This window comes from Heterocephalus glaber, unplaced genomic scaffold (genome assembly GCF_053883595.1).
Source record: "Heterocephalus glaber isolate CG9 unplaced genomic scaffold, H.glaber_assembly_v1.0 deba00001608, whole genome shotgun sequence".
Classification (NCBI taxonomy): Eukaryota; Metazoa; Chordata; class Mammalia; order Rodentia; family Bathyergidae; genus Heterocephalus; species Heterocephalus glaber.
The window spans coordinates 25,095,760-25,120,795 of record NW_028258379.1 but is presented as its reverse complement, the minus strand read 5'-3'; the positions used below and the strand labels follow the sequence as shown (position 1 = coordinate 25,120,795).

At 39.1% G+C, this 25,036-nt stretch overlaps 1 protein-coding gene across 3 annotated transcripts in view; it reads right to left on the bottom strand.

Moving 5' to 3' along the window:
• The window catches only part of Flrt2 (fibronectin leucine rich transmembrane protein 2), a 98,059-nt gene that overhangs the window by 12,093 nt on the left and 60,930 nt on the right, over positions 1-25,036 (bottom strand). The window contains exon 1 of one of the 3 annotated variants that reach the window (XM_004837099.4): positions 7,278-25,036. This exon is cut by the window's right edge and continues 47,864 nt beyond it. The exons of the other annotated variants lie outside the window; for them this stretch is intronic. The gene's annotated coding sequence lies outside the window, so the exon portion shown is untranslated. The remainder of the gene's footprint in view (positions 1-7,277) is intronic. 3 annotated transcript variants of the gene reach the window in all.

The window sequence follows — 25,036 nt, the reverse complement described above, 5'->3', positions numbered from 1 at the left end:
ATCGACTGGTTGTCTCAATAACAGAAATTTAGTTGAAAATGTATTCAAGAGATGAATGCTTTCAATGTTGTCAAAAGGAAATGATATTTTACATCACATTGTCAATAATCATATTGTAAATTTTACATCCTAATCAGTACTCTCTCTTAATAGCTATTTGCATATCCAGATAGAGAATTACAACAGAGACACTGCTGAATCCCCTGGAAAGTGAACGGTGAGCACTTACAAATCCAAGTGGTCACAGTATTGTTCAAGATAAAGCTGAGGACTGAGCAACTAGAAAGTTTAAAGGAAAATGCGAAGCCCTTTTATAGAGTTATGTATCTTAAAGTTACAAACTGTGGACTAATTCATTTTTGAAATGGATCCTTGTTAAGAAATTCTTTCAAATGCAGGACATGTCCAAAGACATTTATTACATATGATTCTTCAGATACAGTGAGGTAAGAAAACTGTAGCTTTATGAGCTTCCAACTCTTCTTAACATGTATTTTAAAATTCTGATGCTTAATTGGGTTTTTTAGAGAATTTTAGAGAATAAAGATAAAAATTACATATATCATCTCGTAGATGTATTCATAACTTTATTTACTTCTCCTATTTTCTATGAAACATTGCCAAAGTAGAATCATGATTTATCTGTCTTTTGGGTCCCTAACAGCTTGAGCATTTTCCATATCAATTAAAAATCATTTATCCTTTTCTTCTGACACTAGGATGAAGTAGTAAAAATAAAATGCACAGAAGCAGGTGTAAAGGTAGAGAAAGGAGTTCTCTTGTCCTGTCTTGCCTCGCTCTTTGTCTTTGACCAAGATAGCGTACTCTGAATTCCCAAGGAAACTGACCAAACCCCAGTCCGTGGCACAGGGCCACGTATCTCCTCCTTTGGGGGCTCCAGGTACAGATGAACTATGCTATTGGGATCTCTTGAGGAGCTGCCAAGCTCATGATTGAGAATGAATTATTTTTTAATACAACAGCCTTCCTGTCAGTGAGTGCTTTCTTGCTTTCATATGGGGACTTTTAGCAAATTTTTAAACGATAGAAGGCAATTTGTAAAAAGGAAAGGCAGTCTTCGAACAGCAATCATGCCTTCTTGCTCCAGAATGTGTTCCATTTGTTTTTAGATTAGAGAGGTAAAGAAGATAATTGAAAGGTGCCAGATTTGATTTCCCTACAAAATATGTTAACATGATGGGACATGGCACTCTGCAAGTCCCTTAATTTTCACCAACACACAGAGATCGAAACAACTTATACTAAAATCACAGCGGGTATACTTGAAATTGTTCCCTTAGCTATCTTTAGAAATATAACTAAAAAAGAAAAAACAAGCACTGTAAATGTTCTTTAAGTGAAAGGATAACATAAATTTGTTCTATAATTTAAATGACTGTAGACCATTTTAAAATGTTTTTGGTAACCAGCAATGATAAAATTCATTTTGCTTTTTATTCTTCGGAAACCTTTCAATCAGAGGGGAATCATGTTTCAGACAAAAACAAAGGAACATAGTGCTTTCTTTACAATAAGGCAGTAAAAAAGCTTGGAAATATGTATTTTTCTTTTATATGAGACAGGGTTTCACCATGCAGCCCAGGCTGGCCTGGAACTTGCAGCGATCCTCCTGTCTCAGCCTCCCAAGTGCTGGGAGTACAGGCGTGCACCACCAGGCCTGGCACAGATACGTACTTTATGATGGGAAATGAGTCATTCTCTGGAGAAGAGATCTCTCTATAGTCTTAAAGGACAATTTATACAAGGAAAGGCTCACAGGAAAAGCGAGGTTAATGCCATCAGCCTGATGCTATCTTTGGCTCAGGTCTGGGGACATTTTAGTGATTTCTGCTGACTTGCTGCTTGAGTGTGGTCTTTGATTCAGTAGCCTGAGCCTTATCCGAGAAGGTGGTGGGAAGGCAAAACCATAGGCCCAGAATCTACTTATTAGCAAGAGTCTTGGCTGAACACATTAATATTGGAAAAACATTGTCGTAAATATGGTGATGGCCTTAATCACTCCTGTTTTAATTTGCTAAATGAAAAATAAACAAAAGAACATGTCCTATGATTCTTAAGAGAAAAGGCAGAAGAAATACTAATCCCTTTTGTTCCAGCAGACAGTCTGCAATGTCATTTTCCATGTAAATTATTTTTCTATATGGAGCACTGCAATGGCTGTCTATGGCATATGGCTTATGAAATGATATTTATTTCAGGTGAAGGGAGGGCTAGGAATGAGGACAAAATAAGAACTAAGATGCATCATGTAAAGGTACAAGTTCCCAATGAGAAATGTAATTGTGTTGTATACCTAACATGTACCAATAAAAGAATTTAAAAAAAAGAAATGATAGTTATTTCAATGATAACCACTAATTTCTAGCAGAAACCTAAAGACTTATTTATAGTCAGAGTAGCCCACCTTCTTGCTGGGTATCTTCCCAAAAGAATTTAAAAAATCATACCATGGTGATATATGCTCACCCATGTTCATAGTGGCACAGTTTGCAATAGCTAAAACTTGGAAACAGCCCAACTGCCCATCAACTGGAGACTGGATAAAGAAAATGTGGGTTTTTTTCTAAAATGGAGTACTACTCAGCCATAAAGAACAAGAAACTAGAGACATTTATAGCATGGATGCACATTGAGGGCATTCTCTTAAGTAAAATAAATAGGACACATATATGTAAATACCGAATTGTCTCTGGTGTGAGAAACTGCAAGTGTAGACAAGGATCAAAATGTATAATTGATAATGTGAAATAGGAAGAAAAGGTCTAAAGGGGTAGGGGGAGTGGGTAGGATAGGGAAAGGAAAAAAATATGAGAAAAGGACAAAACAGAAACAAAGTCTTTGCAAATAAGGAGTGGTGGAGGGGGTGAAGAGAGGGCAGGGAAATGGGGAAAAAATAAGAACCAAGATGCATCATGTAAAGGTACAAGTTCCCAATGATGAATGTAACTGTAGTGTATATTGTAAAAAAAAGAGAACATTTAGTCTCCAAAAGAGGTGGGAAAGTAAAGGAACAAAATATGTTTCTAAGTACAGAATTCCCCAGGAATCTTTGAAGTCTGAGAGAAGCATACAACAAAGACAGTCTCCTAGGGGAAGAGGGAAAAGCTGCCCAGGAGAAGCAAGTTCCTAGGTAGAAAGAATGGATGCTTTCATGTCTTGGTTTCCTCATCTGAAAAGAAAATAGTTCTTAACTCACAGTATTGTTGAGGCAATTAAATCATACTTGTGAAAAGCTTATGCAGTGTTTAAATGTGGCGAGAATATAACAGTCATAAACCTTCACTCTCTGTGTAACTGTTAGTTTTAATGGCACCCAAAGAGGTGAGGTCAAATAATTGGTCGGCCAGGTTCTAGGTACCTTTGCCCTCCACAGGGCGTCTCACTCTCCACAGCACCTCCATGTGGCGGAGCTGCGATGTGCACCCAAAGCTATCTTCGGACAGGGCCACATCTATGTCCTCCGGGGAGAAAAAAAATCACTCCCAGTAGAGAACCACTGACTTATGTCATCTTCCAAATGCCCAGGAAGGCTGAAATTACTACTACTAATTTTTAGAGAAAAGTAAAGCTAAGTTTCTAATAAACATGACCTAAAAATGTTCCTTGAAAAGAACAACCCCCCCCCAAAAAAAGCATGAAAATGTAACACGACTTTCACTCATTTCTCCAAACATATTGGGGGACACTAGAAGGAGGACACAGCTGTATACTGAATAGATGTGATTTTTTTTTTTTTTTTGCCTCACAAGGCTTAAAGTTTTAAAGGAGAGAGAAATGAGTAAGTAGTTGATTAGAGTACAGTGTAAAGGGCTCTAACCTAGCCCATGGGGCACTAAGGGATAAACAAAAACAAAAATACAAATATGCTCCGGGAGAAAGAAGCCCCAAACCAGAGACCCAGGGAGTTCTGCATATGAATCCAAGAACTTGTAATTTGAATCAAGAGATGAAACTCAAAAAGACCCAGTCAAAAGATGGATAACTGAAATAAATAGTTCTCAGAAGAAGTATAAATGGCCAATAAATACATGCAAAAATGTTCAAAATCTCTGGCCATCACAGAGGTATAAACTAGAACAACATTGAGTTTCCATCTCATTCCAGAAAGAGTGGCTATCATTAAGAAATCAAATAATAACAATTGCTGGCAAGGCTGTGGTTGGGGGAACCCTCCTGCATTGTTGGTAGGAATGTAAACTGGTGCAACCACTATGGAGATCAGTATGGAGAGTCCTCAAAAAACTAAAACTAGAAATTTCATTTCACCTAGATATTCCCATCCTAGATATCTTTGCAAAAGAGTTAAAAACATCATATTATAGTGATCTATGAATATGCATATTTATAGCAGCACAATTCATAATAGATAAATCTTGCAAGTGGCCTATATGTCCATCAACAGATGAATAAATAAATAAAAATTGTGGGATTCACACACAGTGGAATACTACCCTGCCTCAAAGAAGGATGAACTTTAGTAATTTGTAGGAAAATGAATAACCATAATCTTAAATGAAGTAAAACAGACACACAAGTTTAAATACCAATGGCTTCTCTTATAGGAGAATTCCAAAATGTAAAAAACAAAATAAAAGGTAAGAAGTAGGGAGATAAATTTGTTCAAATGGGAAGACAATTACAGAAGAAGGGAGGGAGAGAGAGGAGGGGAAAGGATGGAAAAACTAATTAAGATGTGCTATGTACGTGTAACAACTTCCCACAAGGCATATATAATCATTATGTAACACAAACATGAACTAGTAAAAAACAAAAACTGAAACCGAAAAAAAGTGATGAAACTCATCACAGAGAAGGAACAAAACTTCAACTGAAGAGCACTTTCCCCTGTTTGCTTCTCATTGAGTATTTTGCTTCTAGAAGGTAATCATTCCATATTTCAAGATTATTAGGCACTTCATTTATAGGTCTCTAAATTTGGGGATAAAGTTGTTTTATAAGGTAAATTTGAAATATGGAGAGCAAACATTTTTGACCGTTTTGCTTATTTGTTTGAATATTTTATTGAATACTTTTCCTGTCCAGGAAGCTAGAAAGTATACAGGGTAAATTCTGGGTAAAACCAGAAATTTTCATTGGAAGTAAGAGTTTCAAAAGCCTTAACAAGGACTCTGAGCACAGCCAGAACCTTGGGATCTGCTTGTGTATTAAAGATGATAGTAACAGCAGAAGTATCTCAAGCTATTTTACTTTAAATCTTTTCATAGGAATCAAGCCTTAAAGTACATAAATCATGAAAACGCTTTCTGCAAAGTGTTTCTCTCCTAGCGCTGCCTAACAAGGGTTTTTTTTTTCTTAATTAATTCCAGAAGCCTAGTATTCCAGGACTGCTTAATAAACCCAGGCTATAAAAATCATAGTACAGAAAATAAGAACTGTCAATAAGCATTGCCAATCACATACTATAATGACTCTAGGACAAACCTAATAAAATCTTAATGGTTTCACCACTGGTGAGATTGTGACAAGACAGCACGGTGCATGAAGTGGTACAAATGAGAAAGCTAAACTGAAAGCAAACAAATGAAAAGCTAATTCCTTTCTAGGATTCGCCTAGAAAAGTTTTCCAGGATCCTGTCCAACTTAGAGTTTCTGGAGTTCAGCAATTAGTGCTCAAATCAGTCCCCAGCAGGTGCAGAATCCATATGCCATGCTGCACTATGAATGTCTGGTATAATCTGGAAACAGGAAAACAATTTATAGATCGCCTGCACAGTTCCACATTCCTGAGGACAGGTTATAAATACTGTTCGTATGACAAACAGGGCGTTTTGTATTTTGTTGGCCATGATCTGGGGATTAGGAAAGGAATTTGGAGGGACAGAAGAGCAGCCACCCCCAACCTGAAACCATTTTCTCCATATCATTCAACTTGACCAAGCCTGTTGAAGTTTCTCAGTAGACAAATATTTTTCTTTGGTAAGGCAAAGAGAAGGAAAGAAGGAAAGTGAGAGAGAAGGAGAAAAGGAGAGATGGGAAGAAAGGAAATACTTTATTTAAACTGTTGACAATTTCCTGGCTCCAGTCAGTCTAGAATTGAAAACATTAAGATCAAACCAAAAAAAGCTGTGTTAACAAAGCACAAAATACTGTCACACATTTGAAGAACTGTTCTCACATGGTTTCCAACTGGTTCAAAGAGAGGTAAGTTTAGAGCAAGCAACCACTGCTAAAAACTCAAATGCATAAACACTGGGGACACTCACTATGCCAACACACCTCTCTCCATCCACTAGAGAGCACCCACTGATTGCACCATGTACCTTTAGACCTGGGACTGCAAGACTGTAGCTTCTTCCCATGTCAGCCACCGCCCACACGTACCTTATCTAGAAAGTGGAACGACCAGTTGTCTTGATGCCTAGAAACCAATCCCAGAGAGCCCCTGTGCTGGGAGTTGGCTCCCGGTTGTGAACAGAAATTAGTAAAGCAGGATTTTGGAGGGAAAACAATAAAGTGAGAGAGTATTAACAGAATTCAAAAGGACATGGTCCAAAGCAGGCTGACCTCCCATAGCTCGCAGGTGTGTAGGTATCAAGCCGCTTCAAAGGGTAGTAGCTCGATTCATTCATAATACTAATTTGATTAAATGGATTTCAAATAGCATCATGTTTCATAGAAAAATAACCAATTTTTTAAAGTCTTATTTTGGGAAGGATTCTCTGCCATCATTTGATACAATGGTCACCTGACCCTGAGGATCATCAAAAACAGGAGGGGAAGGTGACATAAAATGAAGACTTCCTGGTCCCACCTCTGCAGATTCTGGTACAGCAGGTCTGTTAGAGGCTGGGCATGCACATCCTGGCGATCTTCCCCAGGAGGATCTGATGACGGGGCCCTTTACCATCTGTTTATCTGGCCACGCCCTCTCTGGAGCTATTTTCAGGGCATCTAGGCAACTGGCCTCTTTGTCTTCTGCATCGTCAGTCCTGTTCCCTTGCTTTGGTGTTGTGGGAAAAGCAAACCTTCTGGAGCCTGTCAGAATTTAGTACTGATCTCAGCTCATCCTTTCACTAATAGCAGGATGATGGCAACTGACTCTACCTCTCTAAACCTCACTCTCTTCATCTCAAGGAGGTAATTATTAGCTGCGTTTACAGAATTGGTGGAAAGATTTGGGTAAATTGTAAAGTGCCTAAAAGTACCAGCTAAACACAAAGTAAATTGATTTAGGAGAGACTGAGGAGGTATGGTGAACAACAAACAGATGAACTCTGAACAGAATTATCACTTACTAGTATTGCTTCTGGAACATGACTTCGGCCCCATGTACCCCATAAAATACATGAAAAAGAGGGAAAATAATTTAATATTAATCTCTCAAAGTTTTTGTAGGACGGTAAGTCATTTGTATGGTAACCTATGTCTGAAAAACACATATTCTTATCACTAATGATTCCTATTAGCTTTAAACAACAGTAAACTCTCGTGCACAAGGAAGCATTTTTCCTAATTAGGTAGACCTGCTCCTCTTGAATTCATCCAATTTACTTCATCTTTCATTCCTTAATACTCATCCTTTTCTTTGGTGATATACAAATACTTCTTCCCATGCATCAACCCTGAAACTATGTGGACACAGTTACTAGTTCCATCAGTGTGTGATGGGGCTGGGAACCAAAGCGGGCATAGGCTGAAGAGCCTTGTTCCTTAACCTGTTCCACCTCCCTGAAAAGCTCCTCACAGGCAGGGGCTGGTCAGCTTTTGCTCTTGGTTATTTCCCCAAAGCCCACAAGAGCATGTGGCATGCATTCAAAAACCATTGGTAGAATAAATGAAGGAATCAAAGAAAGAACCTACAGATGATTACTTTGTTTGAAGAGGCAGTCTGTGGAAACTCTTCAACATCTTCAGTGTGAAGTCCCACAAGAAATCACTGAATGCTATTTCAGAACAGCTTTCAAGAGATTTAAGCTCTTGAAACCTACATAGACTGAGTGAGAGATAGATAGTCCTTGAACATAAAGAAATTAGATGATCTTAGTAAAGTCACAGAGCACGTAATTAGAAAATAATTGCAGTTCCACAGCACTATACTGCTTTATAAAATAAAGTGAAATCCTGTGCTTTTATTTACATACAGTATTCAAGAAATGGTGTTGCTATGAAGCATTATCACAAAGCAGGTTTGATAAGATGATTGCCAATACTTAATGCTTCAGTTCTAGGACGGTTGTGAGCTAAAATCAGGATTTTGTGCTCTACCACACAATATATGTATATATGCTCACATAATATCAATAACATCCAAATATCCACATAAATTCACTGTCACAGTTTAACTAAGCTTTACTTGCATACCATTTTACCATCCCATACTGTTAGAAAAACTATAAAATAGACCAGTATCTCTGAAAGCTATAAAAAAGCTTAGGAAAAAAATAAACTGAATCCAAAAATATAAACATGGCCTACTTCCCCACCAAAACACTGCACCACATATGTAATATACATAGTGTTACGGAAAATCTTCTGTCTCCTTCCCAAGGAAAATGCAGATTCCAAGTCTGCAATATTGACTAAGCCCATGAAATGAAATTACAGAGTGTATATTTCCAGGTGAATTATCTGGTTCTGAGTCTAAAAATAAAAAATTCATTGCTTAAGCTTATTTTGGTATCAGAAGGATGGCTCTGAATGTAAATGGTTTGAAATTTCCTCCCTGAATAAATAAGCTTTTACAATGTGTTCTCATCTTCAGAACACCTGTCATGCTGAGGTGTCAGGCTATGTTAAGGGGACTGCCTATTCCTGGATGTGGGAAATGAGAAGAGAAAAGAAACAGGAGGAAGATGATTATTTCTTATCCTTGACCCTCTCATTCTCTCAAGGACGTTTGCTCCCCCAGAACATGACAAGATATGGGTTAAGATCAAATCATTTCCAAAGCTTAAAATAAAACCCCAGATGAGCTGCACCGGTTTTATATCCAGGAGAGCTGCACAAAGCACGAAAGGAATGACTCAAAGGAAAGTATAAAAAACACAGGGAAGGTTTTTAAATCCCCCTGTAAAATAACTATAGTGATGGCCTTTCTCATTTGAATACCTTTTGAGGTATGTTCCTGAAACACCAGGGAATTTAAACACGGAAGCAGATTCCTTTATAGCTTATACACAATCAGAGCCCTGCTTTCATTGATGGACGCTGCAGCTTTCAAACTTTACCCTAAATGCAAAAGACTTGTGTACTTTTAAGTATATGCTGCCAATCAACTTCAATTATTGAATTCTCTGTCAGGGAGAAATAGCGACCAAAAGAAAAAGAATAAAAACACAATAGCTCTTCTTTCTTTTTCTTATGTAAAGAAAGTAAGGTACATTTTGACTTAGTCCCTGTTACCCTAGGCCCCTGTGCCTGTAACTGTCACCAGAGGGAAAGTGACACTGCTGAAGGGTGGTTTCAGTAACACACACACAGACACACACACACTCACACAAACACACACCCCCCCAAAAAAAACAATACACAAGAGAAGACAGCTTTGATTCATACTTCATCCTTTTTAACCACTTTATATTTCGATAGAATACAGTTGTGATCCTCCCTGCTCAATAAAAATAAAACTCAAGTATAAATGAGGTCTGAGATGGTAAATTATATACAAAACACCTAGTGATGATGAGGTCGTCATATGCAAGGAATGAGGCTGGGTTACTCATTTCTCTGACAGCTACACTCTCAAGCTGGGCTGAAATGCAGGCCTGGGTCCTGGGAAGTGGTCTAAGTGGCCTACAAGGTTTGCCCTACCAAGTACTGAATTCAATTATGAGCCTGTCTCTGAGACCAACCACTGCGCGGGAGAAAAACCTAGAAGCAGCCAACAACCTCAGGTCTTGTCCTTTCCCAGTGAACCTCCCTTTCCCCTCTCTTTACCAGTTTCCTAATGTTTATATGATCCTGCAGTTATTAACCAATTAATTTAGACTCTAGCCGGGGATTTAGCTCAGTGGTTTCGCCGCCTGCTGCTCAAGCACAAGGACCCGAGTTCGATCCCCTGTACCAAAAAAAACCAAAACCCAAACAAAAAAATTTAGACTCTAATAACACCCTCTCTAGAAATGCCAATGTTTCTGGCTTGCATTCCAAATCAAGTAAAATATATCAAAACTCTTCTTAAAGCTGGGAGCTCCCCTTCCTTCCTTCACTGGTTCTTGAGTGGCTACTATGTGATGCAAAGAGGGACAAAAGAAATGAAGTCCTCATAGTCAGGAGGAGCTAGGCTTCAAAAGTGTTTAGAAAGCAAGGAAACAAAAATCAGAAGCTACAGACTTGACACCTGGGACAATAGCATTGTGGGCAAAATCATGAAGAAAATAAACTATGATAAAGGGTAGGTCCAGATGGGTAAGAGCAGGTTTAACTAAGGTAATCATGAATGGTGGTTTGCAGAATGGGACCCCCCATTGGTTGAGATGTTATGGAGGGTACCCAGGATGAGAGAGGTCAGTGCATGGGGGAGAGAGGTAAATAGCATAGTGGGCCTAATTAAGAGCAGGCAGAGAGGAACAAGGAAGGGAGAACCTGGCCATCTTTAGGAACTGTAAAAACAATGTGACTGGAAATGGAGGAAAGAAGAGAGCAGGAAGACGTCCTAGGTTCTATGGACTAGGACAGGTAGAGCCTTGCACAGCTTTGGAAAGCCTTTTGGACTTTATTCTTACTGCAATGAAAGCCTGCAAGTAAATATACACCAGCAGGGAGGGTATGGTGAGAGAAGATTAAGATCACTGCTCAGATCTGTGCACCAAAGAACTAAAAGCAGTGCCTCCAGAAAAGAAGTAATTATCAAGTAGAACAGGAAATTTTACTAGGAAAAGCTTGGAGAGGAAAAGCAACTTTAAACTTCTGTCAAAATACTCCAGTGTCCTGTCTCAGAGTCTCGCAAACACCGCAGACCTTTTTATTTTTCTGCTGTCTCAAATTATTCTTGGAACTAGATGAAGTATAAATAATAAATAAAGAAATACAGCTTTGTGTAAACAAGGACTTTGATGACAAAGTGAGGCTTCCATGCTGGGTAACGACAACCACATAATTAATTAAAAGGGTCTTTTCCCTTCTATCCAGAGCACTGAAGCCTGCCACCCTGGTTAACAAAGTGTCCCCTGCACTGGAGAAGGCACAGACCACCCACTGTGCATTAGCAAGTAAATTGGTCTCTACCTATAAATTATTCTATGTAGTAAGTAAAAGCACTGACCTTTTATCTCCTTCTGAAGTTCTATGCATAGCCTGGCAAACAACCATGCGTTTGAAAAAGCACTGTGGAGTGACTCTGCTGATGAGTTCCAAAGTTGTACAATCCGTGGTTTGAAATGTTTCGTAAAGTTGTCCTGGGCTGCATCTTTACTGAGTGGCTGCTCTATCTCACCTTAAGAGAAGGCTACTGCAAGTGAGGCCGTGCCTCCTTCAAGGGATGCAGAAGCCCACTCTTGCTTTGATTCTACCTGAGGTCTTACTTGGTCTTTGGGAGCCTCAAAGGTACAGGAATCATAGTTATTTTGGGATAAGACTTCCAGAAGCAAATCCTCAGTGATACAACCACCACCATAACTACTTTTGGGAGTGGCTTTGTCCCTGGTATTTTCTCAGAATGTTCTGGCTCTCTAATGTTCATGACCTTTCCTCTGGAGTTCAGAGCACAGAAGTCATCTAAAAAAAAAAAAAAAAAAAGCTGGAACTAACCAGTCTACCCTCAGACATCTCTACTTATCAGGCAAAGTGTGCAGGGTCAAGGGTGTGACCATCCAAAGCCTCTACTGCCACTTCCAGCTTCACTGAATCCACAGAAAACAGAATTTCCTGCCCCAAATATTCTCCTAGGACCTGGGTAGATGTCTCCACTACATCTGCCCTTCAGAGGTCACAGCACCTCTAGGCTTGTTGGAATTCAGGAGAGGGAATGCATAATGGGGAATGAACGGAAAGGCCATGGGGCTCACGATGGAACCCCCAGCGTAAGGGAAGAACTGTGAGCTCCCCACGCTGCTGCTTTTCATACCGATACACTAGAATTTGAGAATTCTAAAGCCAAACTTAAATTCAGGAAATATTATCAAACAACTCACAAGTGTCTAGACTTGCTAACTCCGGACTTACCAAAATTAAATAAAAATGTATCATCCATTCATGTATTTAATAATAATTTTTCAAATAACTGCTACATGACAGGTAGTGGCCTGTTATGAACTGAAATGAGTCCACAAAATTCATTTGTTGACATGCTACCCTCCTAAACCTTAGAAGGAGATTATATTTGGAGATGGAGTTTTTAAGAGATAATAAAGTTAAAATGATTTTATCAGTGTGGTTCAGATCCAATATGTCCAATATAAGAAGAGATCATGACATATATGTAAACAGTGGAAAGACCATGTGAAGACATGGGAGAGAAGTCAGCTATCTACAATCCAGAGAAAAATCAGAGAAGAAGCCAATCCTGTCCACACCTTTCCTTTGCACCTCTAGTCTCGAGGATTGTGAAAAAATAAATCTCTTTTGTCCAAGTCACTCAGTCTGCGATATTTTCTTATGACAATTTAAGCTAACACTTAACTTCATAGTACAGTGAGAGGTACATAAACTGCATCATACATTAAGAAAGGCATGCTGCAACTAATCCTAATAATAGGTGAGTAAGAAACTGCTCATTACATCCAACACTCGTAGCTGGATTACAAAGCAAACTTGTTTGCAAACTGATGCCAAGTCTTCTGACTAGACTTCCACTTTGAACCTAATTTCAGTTTCCAGCCCTCCCAAGGGAATTTCTTGTTCTTGGCCTGAACACTTTCTTTTCCCAGGTGCTGTGGCCCTAGCTTTAGAAGTTCCAAGAATCCATCTACCCTCTATTTTTCAGGCTAGTGAATAAAGGCTTAATATTCTCCATGACAATCCATTAATGAAAATGAAAACTGCTGCTAAGTGGTCATTTAGATAAGTAGTATCACATACCTCTAATTGCTTTCTCAGACCCCCCAAAAATCACTGATGTGGTTCAATCCTTTGCTGTCCTCTTTGCATCAATAATTTGTAGATCTAAGTGTCTTTCTCTGGAGGAAAACAGGCCTAGAAAGAGGAAGCATGATCCTCAGGCCAAAATTTGCTCTGTCCCACATGATAAAGAGCCAACTCCTAATGCTTGACTTGGGGAAGGTACAGTCACCTAAGGTGCAACAGAGCATACGTTCTTGGTGAGGGCAAGGTTGTCCACAAAGGGATGAAAATCTATTCTTGGAGAAAGGAGACAAAAATCTTAGACTTACCATGTGTCCTTCTATAATACATAAACATAAACTGAAGAACTTATAAGCTACCCCCTTGGGAAGCAATACTGAAAAGTTTGAGACAAAGCCACAGACTACCAAGCCTGCATAAAAATAACAATAGCTCAGTCCTGACAAGTGCCATAAGAATGCCCCATACCATGATTCTGAGATCAGCCAACTCATTCAATTCTCTTGGCAATCCCATGAGATATATATTATTATATTGCCATTTTAGTAATGAAGAAACTGAAGTATCATGTGTCTAAGTAACTTTCCTAAGATTACACAGAAAATGGTAGATCCTACCAATATTCCACCAGGAAATATGACCCTCTCATCCCCTTGGTGGACTATGCTGACAATGACATGCTGGGTACTGGCAGTGCTGAGAGACTCTTCCGGCAGCTCCCACATGAGCCTGGCTGTTGACCTCTGTGTGTATGGAGTGTCCCAAACCATATGATGCCACTGGTATATTTTTTATAACACTCATATAAGATAAACAAAAATTTTCCCAAGAAATAAAATAGAGGGCCAAAAGGGAGCTACTCATTGATGAAAGCCCGGTTGAATGGTTCAGAAAAGCCCATTAAAGGCAAGTCAGTTACAGCTGCTGGCACATGATGTTGGAAGGGGGTAGAGTGGGCAGAATTTTGAAAATCTTGCGTTCCAATATGAGAAAAAAGAATTGATAACCAGAATTGACACATTTTAGAAAAGAAAACAATGCTAATTTAATCAGTGGTTCCATATGCAGACCAAACCCCGGGTTATACTTCAAAAAAATAGCAAATTAATGTGCAATTAAATATACTTTGTGTGCAAGCTATAATTTAATATTTTTATGATTTCTTAATTTGGCCAAATTAACTCCCTGATATTCAACAGTGAGTTCAATCCAGAAATGTTTAAATGCACAGTCATGGTTCTTTCAGCCCTAAGTCCTGGAAAATTGGTGACTTACTGAGGCAAAAGCTCAAGCAGAAGCAGCAAGCACCATCACATTGAGACAGCTACCATTATTTACAGAAAATAGGCGCCCAATCTCCAACTATCTTGTGAGGTATCAAAAGAAAGTGTAGCTGAGAGGGAAACAAAATTCTAGGTTGACGTACAGGTTTTTGCTTGACTAAAGACAGTGTGTGGGGCCTGGTGGTGATTTTTAACTGAATCAGATAAAAAAAAAAAAGAAAGAAAGAAAAAGTGTGGGATAATATTAACAGAAAAGATGAAAAAGCTCAGGTGAAGTTAACCACACCCAGACACATCCGACAACCTGAATTATTTATCAAGTGCACTCCAGTTAGGCCCCAAAAGGGCTATGAATTCTTTGTGGCCTCTTTCTGTGACCTGTGATAATTCTGGGAGTAACAGCAGCACTAATGAGATCGCCAGCCAGATCAGGCTGGGGTGGACTGGACACTGTTGTGCTTCCATTTTCCTTCCTATTCCACCCGCTCTGTTTCAGTCCTTTGCACACACACAGTGGGAAAGACTATTTTTCCTCTCATTTTCTATGCCCTCTTTGAAAGTATTTCTTTGGCACTGCTCTGAACTGCAGCCATTTAGAGCAATTTAGTTTATCTGCATCCTTTTATTGCCTCTACCATTAGTCCAATTTCAAACACAATAAGAACAACAACACCAAATGAAAAAAATCTTGGTTTTAAAAACAATCCCTAGGCTTATGTATCTTGCTGCTGATCGTTTTTTTTTCTTTCTTGGTGGAGTTTTCCAATGATTTCTCTATTCCTTCACCCACACTAATTTGGAGAAACAAACGTTGCCCACAGCAACCATTTACCGTTAAAGTGTGTTCTACTGTGAATAATGTTCAATATATGAGTTAGGTGGTAAAAAGTCAAGGACATATTTCTAAGAAGTTTCAAGGGTCTTTGAAAAGTTTAATCCAGTTAGGCAAATAAAATTGACAGTAGAGAAAATTACCAGAAAACATATAAACATATGGAAAACACAGCAAATAGGACATAAGAAAGATTTGGGAGTTAGGACATCATGCATGATTTTACAGACATGTCATTTAATTTCCCCCTGCACCATGTCACTCGTGGACTCAATTATATTTAAGCTCCTTTCCAATTTCAAAATATGTGACAATTTTTCAACCCATCACACCCTCAAAAGATCAAAAACATTATTTTAAAAGTAGTAAGACAGGATAGGATTAATTTAGGAAGGATAGCTTCTTAAAGTTTTTCAGTTCATCAAAATAGATTCCTTAGAATAGAAATAGATGAACAATGAAATAGATGTGGGCTTCCGTGAAAGGAATGCAGTTTAACAAAGTGAAAATGGCCCCATCAAGACACAAAGAAAAGTTACTTTTTGTTACTCAGAAATACTTACAAATGTAATCTCTGACCTCTAACCCATTCATAACTCTCTTCCCAGGTCCCAGGATGGGACAAAAAGGGAAAGACTGAAGAGAGGATATATCATCTTCAATCAGAAATTACTCATGTTTTCATAACTTGTCCTCATTAGAGAGCTTCACTAGTCAGTGGATAAGACAGAGCCATTCTCTACGTGATGGTATTGTGGTTATCAGTTATTCAGTCAATACCATTATTCTACAAAGTATATGATGCAAGAGTCTTTAATTTTTTTTTGTCTTCAAAATCAATGACTATAAGATCACATTTCCTTTGCCCCATAGAGACAAAGGAGCCTCTACATACTCTGCTCTGCCATTTACTTCAGTGGAACAACTGCTGTAGTTACTAAATGAGCTCATACTAAGTGGAGAGCTCCTACTGAGAACCTTCAGAAAATTCAGATATAAATCAGTTCAAGTCCCGATCTGTACTCAGGAGCAAGGAAGACAAAGATGAAGAATCAATGAATAATTGAAGGCAGGAGATCATAAATGCCATAAATAGACGTATCAAGAAAATTATGTCCAGGCACACAACAAAGAGAGTTGCTATTTGATTGGGGAAATCTGAAAGACCTGGAGACAATGTTGCTTTGGAGAGGAGCTTCACTTGCACTTTCCACTCTGTACTGAGTGATAAGGAAGAAAATTATCTATGGATCCCTACTCCCCAAGTAAAACAACCTTAGAATAGAGAGGATCATTCATCTGGGGTTATGGCAGATTCCTCCTCAATGTACTTTTCAAATGGTATTAATTTCATTTCTAAAAGAAATGAGAGGTTTCACATAGAATCCATGTGCATGAAAGGATACACTATCGATTTGTGACATTCTAGTAAGTTGCAGATCCATTCAGGTAGCGGGGCAAAAAGTCACAGATGTGAAGGTACGTTGCTAAAGCAAAATCATGCCCTTTTCATTACACTCTTTATAATAAGTGGATTTTTGCTAAATCATAATTCCAAGTACTTGGAGCTTGGAGTTCCATTAAACTATGGTTGCTCTGAAAACTCCAACTTGGCTTTGAACAAACCCTGACGAAGACAAAGAGAGCATAGACTGTAATCAATCCTGATTTTTCCAATTTGTTCTCTGAGCTACAGGGTGCTTTCATGAAATCAGAAGTGCCATCTCACCTTCCAAACCAAAAGCTGAGCAGGGAGAAGCTAGTCATATACCTGAATTCTTCTGCAAGGGTAATTCTAATCACAGCATTAAGACTATTCGAAGGTTATTTTTTTTTTTTAGCAAGATGGCTACCTTGAGAAACTGGAATAAATTTATCACAATTCGAAACGCTACTTTTGTTGAGAAACAGCAAAAAGGTCTATATGTACTTTTTGCAAAATTCATCCATACTCATATACACATTTATAGAGGTTATGTACAAATATATACGCAAATATGTTTATTGTCATGATACATCAGAATAGGCACTTCATTATCCTTTATTTAAATAAGTACTAAGAAACAGTATTCATATGTTTGGATATGGTTTTAAAAAGTAACTATTATGAAATGGGCTCTTCCTCTATATTGAGAGGCACAGTTTGTTCTAGACGATGATCCCTTCTATCTGACCTCCAGAAACACCATTTGTAGAACCTGGCATTCAAAATCTTCCATGGTGACTTTAAAGAAAAATCTCCCATTTCTGAGTACTGCATGCCAGCCCGAGGACAATCTTTCTTCTAGTATCCTTTTTTAGCTATCCACGTTTCTGTGGCTTTACCAACAACAACAAAGGTAGTTACTAGAGAACTAATATTTGCATGGAATTTATCATTTGCAAAATATTCTCTTGACACAGCCCACTGATACCTGACAAGATCTGGAGCCGTCACTGGTTAGTTATACTTTGTCAATAACAAAACCGATGCTCAGGGAATACCAACACTTGTCTAGATAACAGACAGCTAGGGTTCAAAATCCAGTGTTGGGACTCCAAGGTTGTACTCTTTCCTTTGGGCTGGGAGGGTTTTAGAGGTTTTTCTCCCCAGGCCGTTAATCCACAGCAGCTTGCCATTCAACAGCTGTGGATTAGCCTGCTGTCTTCCATTATCTAGAGGTCTGTGGTTTCCCTAGGGAATTGGGGATGTTGGGCATAATTCTAGTCACGGATGTCTGGCTGTATGCCAGAACCTCTTTATGAGGATCATACGGTGTCATTTAAAGTTCAAAGGGGCTTGTAAGCAACGTTGACAAATAGGTTCATCAGTGGTGTGAGTCCACAGTGAGTTCAGCTTGTCCCTGATGAGTGTGGACGGCCCTTGGCTACCTGCTCAAAGCCACATTGTGTTGCTGGGTCTCTTCCACGCTGCACCCCCCTTCTGACTCATTGCGGACCTCTCTCACCTCTTGCACTTCTGCTCCTGCATCACCACTGGCTTCCCTTGCCTTAGTCCTTGCCTCTCATTAGCCGGAAGTCCTTCCTGCCCTTAACCTTGTGGTCCTCATCCTACCCCCCTCCCACCCTCCTGCCTACTCTAAGGTATGGGTTCCATTTGTTTCTTAGTCTCTATGACTCAACATTATTTTTCAAATGCAAAGTAAGAATAGTAACCATCTTTCTGGCTCCATAAAAGCTAAATGACTCACTAAGCAGACATCCACTAAACATTTAGAGTGGGTAAAATACTATGTGCAGGAGGACTACGCAAAGGTCAATGACTGGGTCCCACACTAGCTCTGCTCTGATGATAATGATGACGACGTGTTCACTATTCTAAAACCTTTGCCAGCACTGAAAATTCACCCAGCTCCCACTCCACTCCTCCTTTTTGACTTACATGTCAATTATAATGTCTGTTTCTTATTCTTTGGCTCTATATAATCCAGTTTACACTACCCTGAAATATGATTGAAACTACTCGCTAAGAAGTCCACAATATGATTTCATAGTACAAAATCCTATGGTCTCTTTCTGTCTTCCTCCAATTGACTTCTCTGTGAGGACTAATGCGCCTAACTCTTCCTTAAACTCTCCCTTCAACAGCTTCTCTGATATCCTCTTCCAATATTCACTTTACCTCTCTGATCACACCTACTTCCCAACCCTTCAATATGCACGATCTTCTAGTTTTACTACCAAGCCCCTTTTAATACATGATTAAGTGATGCTGCTGTAATCTTATAAAGCTGGACCCCACATATTTAATCCAATTATAACATTCAATCAGAAAAGCAGTCTTACATCTCCAAGCCCATGAACACTGACAGCTGTATATCTCCCTTGAACTTCAAACCTCTCGGGCTTTTCTTCTACCACCTCCATTTTGACCAGTGGCATTGACATCCTTTCTGTTACCCATATTCAAAAGCCATCCCTGCTTCCATCTTCCCGTTAACTCATCAACCAGGTGAATCCCTCCTGAGACCAATTCTCCTATACACCATCTCTCGTATGCAGCATCTCTCCTCTGCTTTCCCTTCAGATAGTTACTGCCACCCTGTAAGTGAGCCATGGTACATCTGCCATAGAGAACCTGGTCTCTAATCTATCTAACAACCCTCAATGATTTGCTAGTATAAATCATATTGAAAATATTGTGTCCTCCATTACTTTTCCACAACTACGTATAGCCTATCTTTTTATATGCATCTTGGATTTATATCTTGGGTTGGATCTAACAGTTCTTTGTTGTATAACTGAGGTCATACTAATGTTCTCATGACCTGGATCCCTTATCTGTAAAATAAATGTAAGAATTCATTATTCAGCTAAAGAAAAAGACAGAGAGAGGGAGAAGGGAAAGTAAGAAAGGAAAGACTGACCTGAATGGCTAAAGTACAACTTAACAAGTTTGCTTAGTTATGTGTGGTCCTGCTAGACCAAGATAACGTTTTGTAACTCAGTGCAATGTGTTTGGAAGAAAACATCCAAGCTTTACAGTCAGAGAAACCACTGTTCAATTCCTGAATATTCTAAAAAGTACCTATGTGATACTGAGAAGCCCTTTAAACTCACTGAGTCATAGTTTCCAATCAATAGGTGGGAATAATAATATCTGCCTACCAGGGTAACTTTCAGAATTAGGAATCGCAACATGTTGTGTCTTCAGTAACTTCCTGTTCCGTGGTCCTTTTGAAAACTATTCCTGAAAGGGCCTAACAAAGAAACAGCCAAAACATGACCATTTCTGACCCTGGAAAAATACTTTTAACCTACTGAATCATGAGTGCTTCAAAGAGGCAAAAGCTGTTTGCACTTGGCACCTACATTAAACACTTTCTCATTGATGGGACAAAATACCCAACACTCAAAACTTAAAGGAGTGGGGATTTTTTTGGCTCAGTTTTCAGAGGATTCACTCCATGCTTGCCTAACTCCAAGTTAGAAATGGCAAAGTAGAAGGGCAAGGTGGAGGAAAGCTACTTGCTTCAAGGTAGAGAGAAGGTAAGAGCTGGGAACAAGAATTGACCTGCTTCTTCCACCAGCATCCCACTACCCAACAGCACATTCAGCCATAAACTCATGAGTGTATCATTCCCATGATCTAATCTACATCCTAAATCTCCATCTCTGAATACATAAGACTTCTGAGAGACATTTCAGATCCAAACTATAGCATCACCCTAATACAAAAAAAGTCCTGGTTTTCTAACTTCATCCTAATGCACAGCTGTAGAGTATGTGGTTTATCATTAAACTTATCATTCAACATGAATAGTAGAAAAAGTTGAATCTTGGATTCTAGAGCCCCAAAACACTAGATATGTGATCACTTAGTTTCTCTGGGCTTCAGTATTGAAACCATATTAGAAAGAAAGGGGTTTTTATAGTCAAGGTCTCTTTCACCTTGAGACTTTCACACATCGCAGTGATGCATAGCTCAATGCACCATGGGTTCAACTGAGAAGTAGCTCTATGACCTGGAGAACTTCTCAGACTCTGCAAATGTCCTCATCAAAAGCCACAGCCTATGATGAATGGCCAAGACATATGACATTCGTTAAAATGACAGAAAGGCTTAATTTCCTGAATATGCTTCCTGTATCTGGTATCATTTGTACACTGCAACCAAAAATTACTTGAAAATTTAAGAAAGTTTAAGATTCCAGTATAATTCTCTTATTCAGTTACAAAACCTGTTTTCTTTCAGAGTGAATGAAATGCACTCAGACACACTTGTAGGTCCAAACACTTTTGAGGCCACGAATGAGCTATGGGCAAATATTTAGCAAGTCATTTCACTTCTCTAATGCAAAATTTCCTTACAACGCTGTTGTAAAAGATTAAATGAGGGCATTTATGCAAAGCTGTTACTCAGTAAATGGCCTGAATGGAATAAGTGCTCAATAAAAGGTAATCATTATTTTCAACATTAGACTTAGGCTATGTCTCTATGAAGTGACTATTTTAACAGTTTTGAATGAAACTACTGACTGACGTAAAATAGTAACAAGCAGACAAGCCAGAAAAGAGAGTTCAAACTTGAGATCAATTCAGTTGAGTCTCAACTGCCGACAATTATGTTCATGAACAGTAATAAATCAGTTTTCCTGGTGCAAAAATTACCACCAGAATATGTCATCTCTGCAGTCCTACCTGTTAACATTCACCAGCATATAGTTTTAAGCTACACGTTGCTGCATAATTCACCAATGCCATTAGATTTCTACACAACTAGAAATAATTGAACGGGAGAGGAGTATAAAGATTTTGCACAAAAAACTGGATTTCTCCCAAGTTGTTTAAATCCAATAAAGATCTTAAAGTTGACTACATTTTATTAATTCAAGCAGCAAGCTTTTAACTAAGAAAACAGTGCTGTTTAAGAAAATAAGTTCAGAGACATTTGTTGTTTAGTTGGGAATGGCAATAGCAAAATCTAGTAAAACAAATAAAGAAAATGAACTTAGAATATATCTTTCCTCATGAAGAAATTGAGTACCTCAAAATGGGTTTGTTTTTGAAAAACTCAGTCCTGGGGGACAAGAACCAGGCAACAAAGGTGGGAAGTGTTGTGAGACTCAAGGAAGAGGCAGAAAGATCCAGAGTAGCACAAAGTGTCGCTTATCACAGACTTGATTGAGGTCAGAATGTGCCCTGGGAGACAGCAACACAGGTGGTTTCCGGCATCGGCATCCCAAGGCCAGAAGTGGTTTGTAGGTGAGCTGTGGCCAGATGAAGGGTATCTGGGCTTTCTCATAAACCACTACATCCAAATGTCAGGGGGGAAACTGAGTGTCGGTGACTGGATCCAAATGCTCTCCTGAGTGTCTTATTGGCTTTCAGACAGGTGCCGGGGTCACCATGTAAGCAAAACAGTGGTTACAACCAAGATCATTGCGGTCATGTCCACCTGGCTTGCTACATTCTCACCATACTAATTCATGTATTTTCTCCCAGTTCACGTGTGTATACAGCAAGTCCTCGACTTAAGAACAAGTTCCATTGCGGAGAACGTTCATAAGTCAGATTCATTCACGGGTCCGACAAAGTCACTTCATTGGCACAGGAGAGTTCACGTGACCATGTCCTTTTTCCTTAGAATTCTGCCAATGGTTCAAGGACTCATGTAATGAGAACAAGTGATGTCTACCACTTTTTCATTTCAGTCCAATCTCGATTATTTTCACTTTTGTTTTCATGGCTATTGCTCTGCTTTTTCTAGCCATCCCCTCCACATCACCACTGCTTTTCCTCTTGCCTCTGGACATGCTGGCCTCTGATTGAGCACTGTACTGCTGTACACTATCACACTGTGCAGTAAGCACACAGCAGCACAATGGTGACAATGGCCAGCAGACAAGTAAACTACTTCCATGATTTGTTCACATCTGCAAGTGTTCATAATTCGAGGTCTGTTCTTATTAGTGAAAGTTCCCAACTCCAATGCTCATAAGTCTGGAATTTACCACACATTTATACAAATGTAACTCATGTCTAAACAGTTAATATTTGGTATATACACATGTACAAATGTAACTCATGCCTAAACAGTTAATGTTCATGTGTGCATACATATGTACAAATGTAACTCACGCCTAAATGGTTAATATTTCTCTTTGCCTTTCTCTCATGCTTGGACAAATTCTCATTTTTCTGCTCCTTGACCTTCATTTTCCTTATTATATTTTAATTTTAAATTTTGCTTGAAAGAATGATTCTGAGTTTGAGAGCAACGAAGTAGTCACACACTGGAACAATTCATTTTGTCACATTTAATTTGATCCATAGTTGGATAGCAAATACTGGCTTTCCTCGTTATTTTTCATATCAACACAATAAAATATAATAAAGGTACAGTGAAAAAATAAGGAAAAATAATTTCTGCTATTCACTATCCTGATTTTACCTTGACTTTCACTATCATGGAATTCTATCATTTTTTTAAATGTTTGCTTGCTTTCTGAGAATCAAATCTTTAAAGTTATCTCCCAGCTCACCATTCTCATTACCATTTAAAGTGTGCTTAAAATCAATTTAAAGTCAACACATCACATAATGAGTCACAGTCTTCTGACCCATGCAGTTACAAGGTAACTAACTGCTTGCCTATGAAACACTGGAATTCTCTAAAGTACCAGTGATAGTCAGAGTTTAAACTGTGGAAATGTTACAAGACAAAAAAAAAGTCTAGAAAAAATGATGGGTTAAATCAGAAATTCTTTTGTTTATTGAACAAATACAGAAAACACATTTTTTATATTAAAATCCTTTTCCACATTGAAAAACAAACAAAAACCAATCACTCCACAACTAGTTCATCTTCTGTTATCTAATCTCTGGTGTGCGCCATGATTCTAAAAGGCATAACATGACAGAGGGCGAAAAAGATACGGTATCACTTCTCAAAAAGGGGACAAAAGTACATCCAAAGCAAAGGTCCAACTGTGCTAATGTTTGCAGAAGTGCTTGGTTCACTGTAAGATTCTTTGAGGATAAGGCTGGCGGATGTTTCACTGATCCTACCTAAATCTGCAGGTACAGTTTCTATGTCAGTCTCCAGATCTGGAAGAGATAAGAAGGGTTGAAAATAAACAGGAGCGTGGCTCAAAGGAAGCCACTTCCTGGCCCCTGGGTGGGATAACCCCTGCCACCTTGTGCAGGGAGAAACTATTTGTTTTTTGGGCACCGGGATTTTAAAAGCCTTTTCCTGGACAGTCACAAAATGAGCTATAATTTCCTGAGAAGTGCAGCCACAAGCTTTTCAAAACTGAGCCCAATCCCGACTCCAGGAATCTTGAAGATCAGCAAACCTGCACCTACGGACTTGTAGGGCTGCACTCCAAGCAACGGACCAGAGAAGAGGATCACCTCTTGGCTGTCAACTGAACATCCAAATCTTTTTTATGTTTCAAGCCAGCCTGGGCAATTAAAAATAAAAAGACTCTGGATGTGGCTTAGTTGTAGTGTAACCCTCAGCTCCAGCCCCACTTCTACCAAAAAGAAAAGAAAAAGAATTTCAGTTCTTATCAATATTATAGGGAAACAAATGGGAGAAGAACCCAGATTCAAAAGCACCAACACTACCGCCTTGCACATTTATCCACTAAAAATGAGTAAGACTGAAACAAATGTAAAGGGGCTGCTTGCTCCGCAGCTCAGGGAGAAAGTTCTCACAGCTTTCTGAAGAACTTTATGAAGTGAGAGGGACTGAAGGTGTGTAGAGAAGGGCTCCACAGCGTATTCTGGTCAAACTGAGCCTCATCTGGAACATCTGAGCCCAGACTTGGAGGCTTAAGGGAGGTGGACACACATTTCCAACTCAGAGCTGCTTCCTCTTACAGATCTGAAACACTCCCGAAGGTCAAAGTCCTGCCCCTGCCCCTAGCATAGCATGTGTCACAGCGGAATCTCTCTGCCTATATATTTTTTTTGTGGCCCTCACCTTGCATCAGCTAAGTTGTTTCCTCCTCTGCTTAATGCAGACAGCTTTCCTGGGTTCAAAGTTAGCAGACATCGTCCCATTTTAAGTGTTCATTAGTATTAGAGAACTCTTGGAATCACCATGAATAACTTGTGATGCATCCTTATCTGGAGAAGAGCCACAGGGAATCCCAAGAAGAAAATTATAGTGATGGGCAACAGGCAGTGGGGATAGAGTTTTGGCAGGGCACCCATGCCTTTGTGCCTACAAGACCAGCTCCACAGTAGTAGGCTCCTCCCCATCAGCCTGGCGCCATGTTCTCCACCCCAAGAAGACCCTTATTCTGAGTGCATGTCAAAGACCATTCCTCTTCTCACATGACTGGTGAATTAACTGGGTCTAATAATTTTCCTTTGAATTTTCTGTAGAAACCAGACTGAGGGGCTTAAGTCCAAAGCCAGTTTATTAATATGTCCAGAAGATCACAATCTAAGTAAACTTACAGAATTC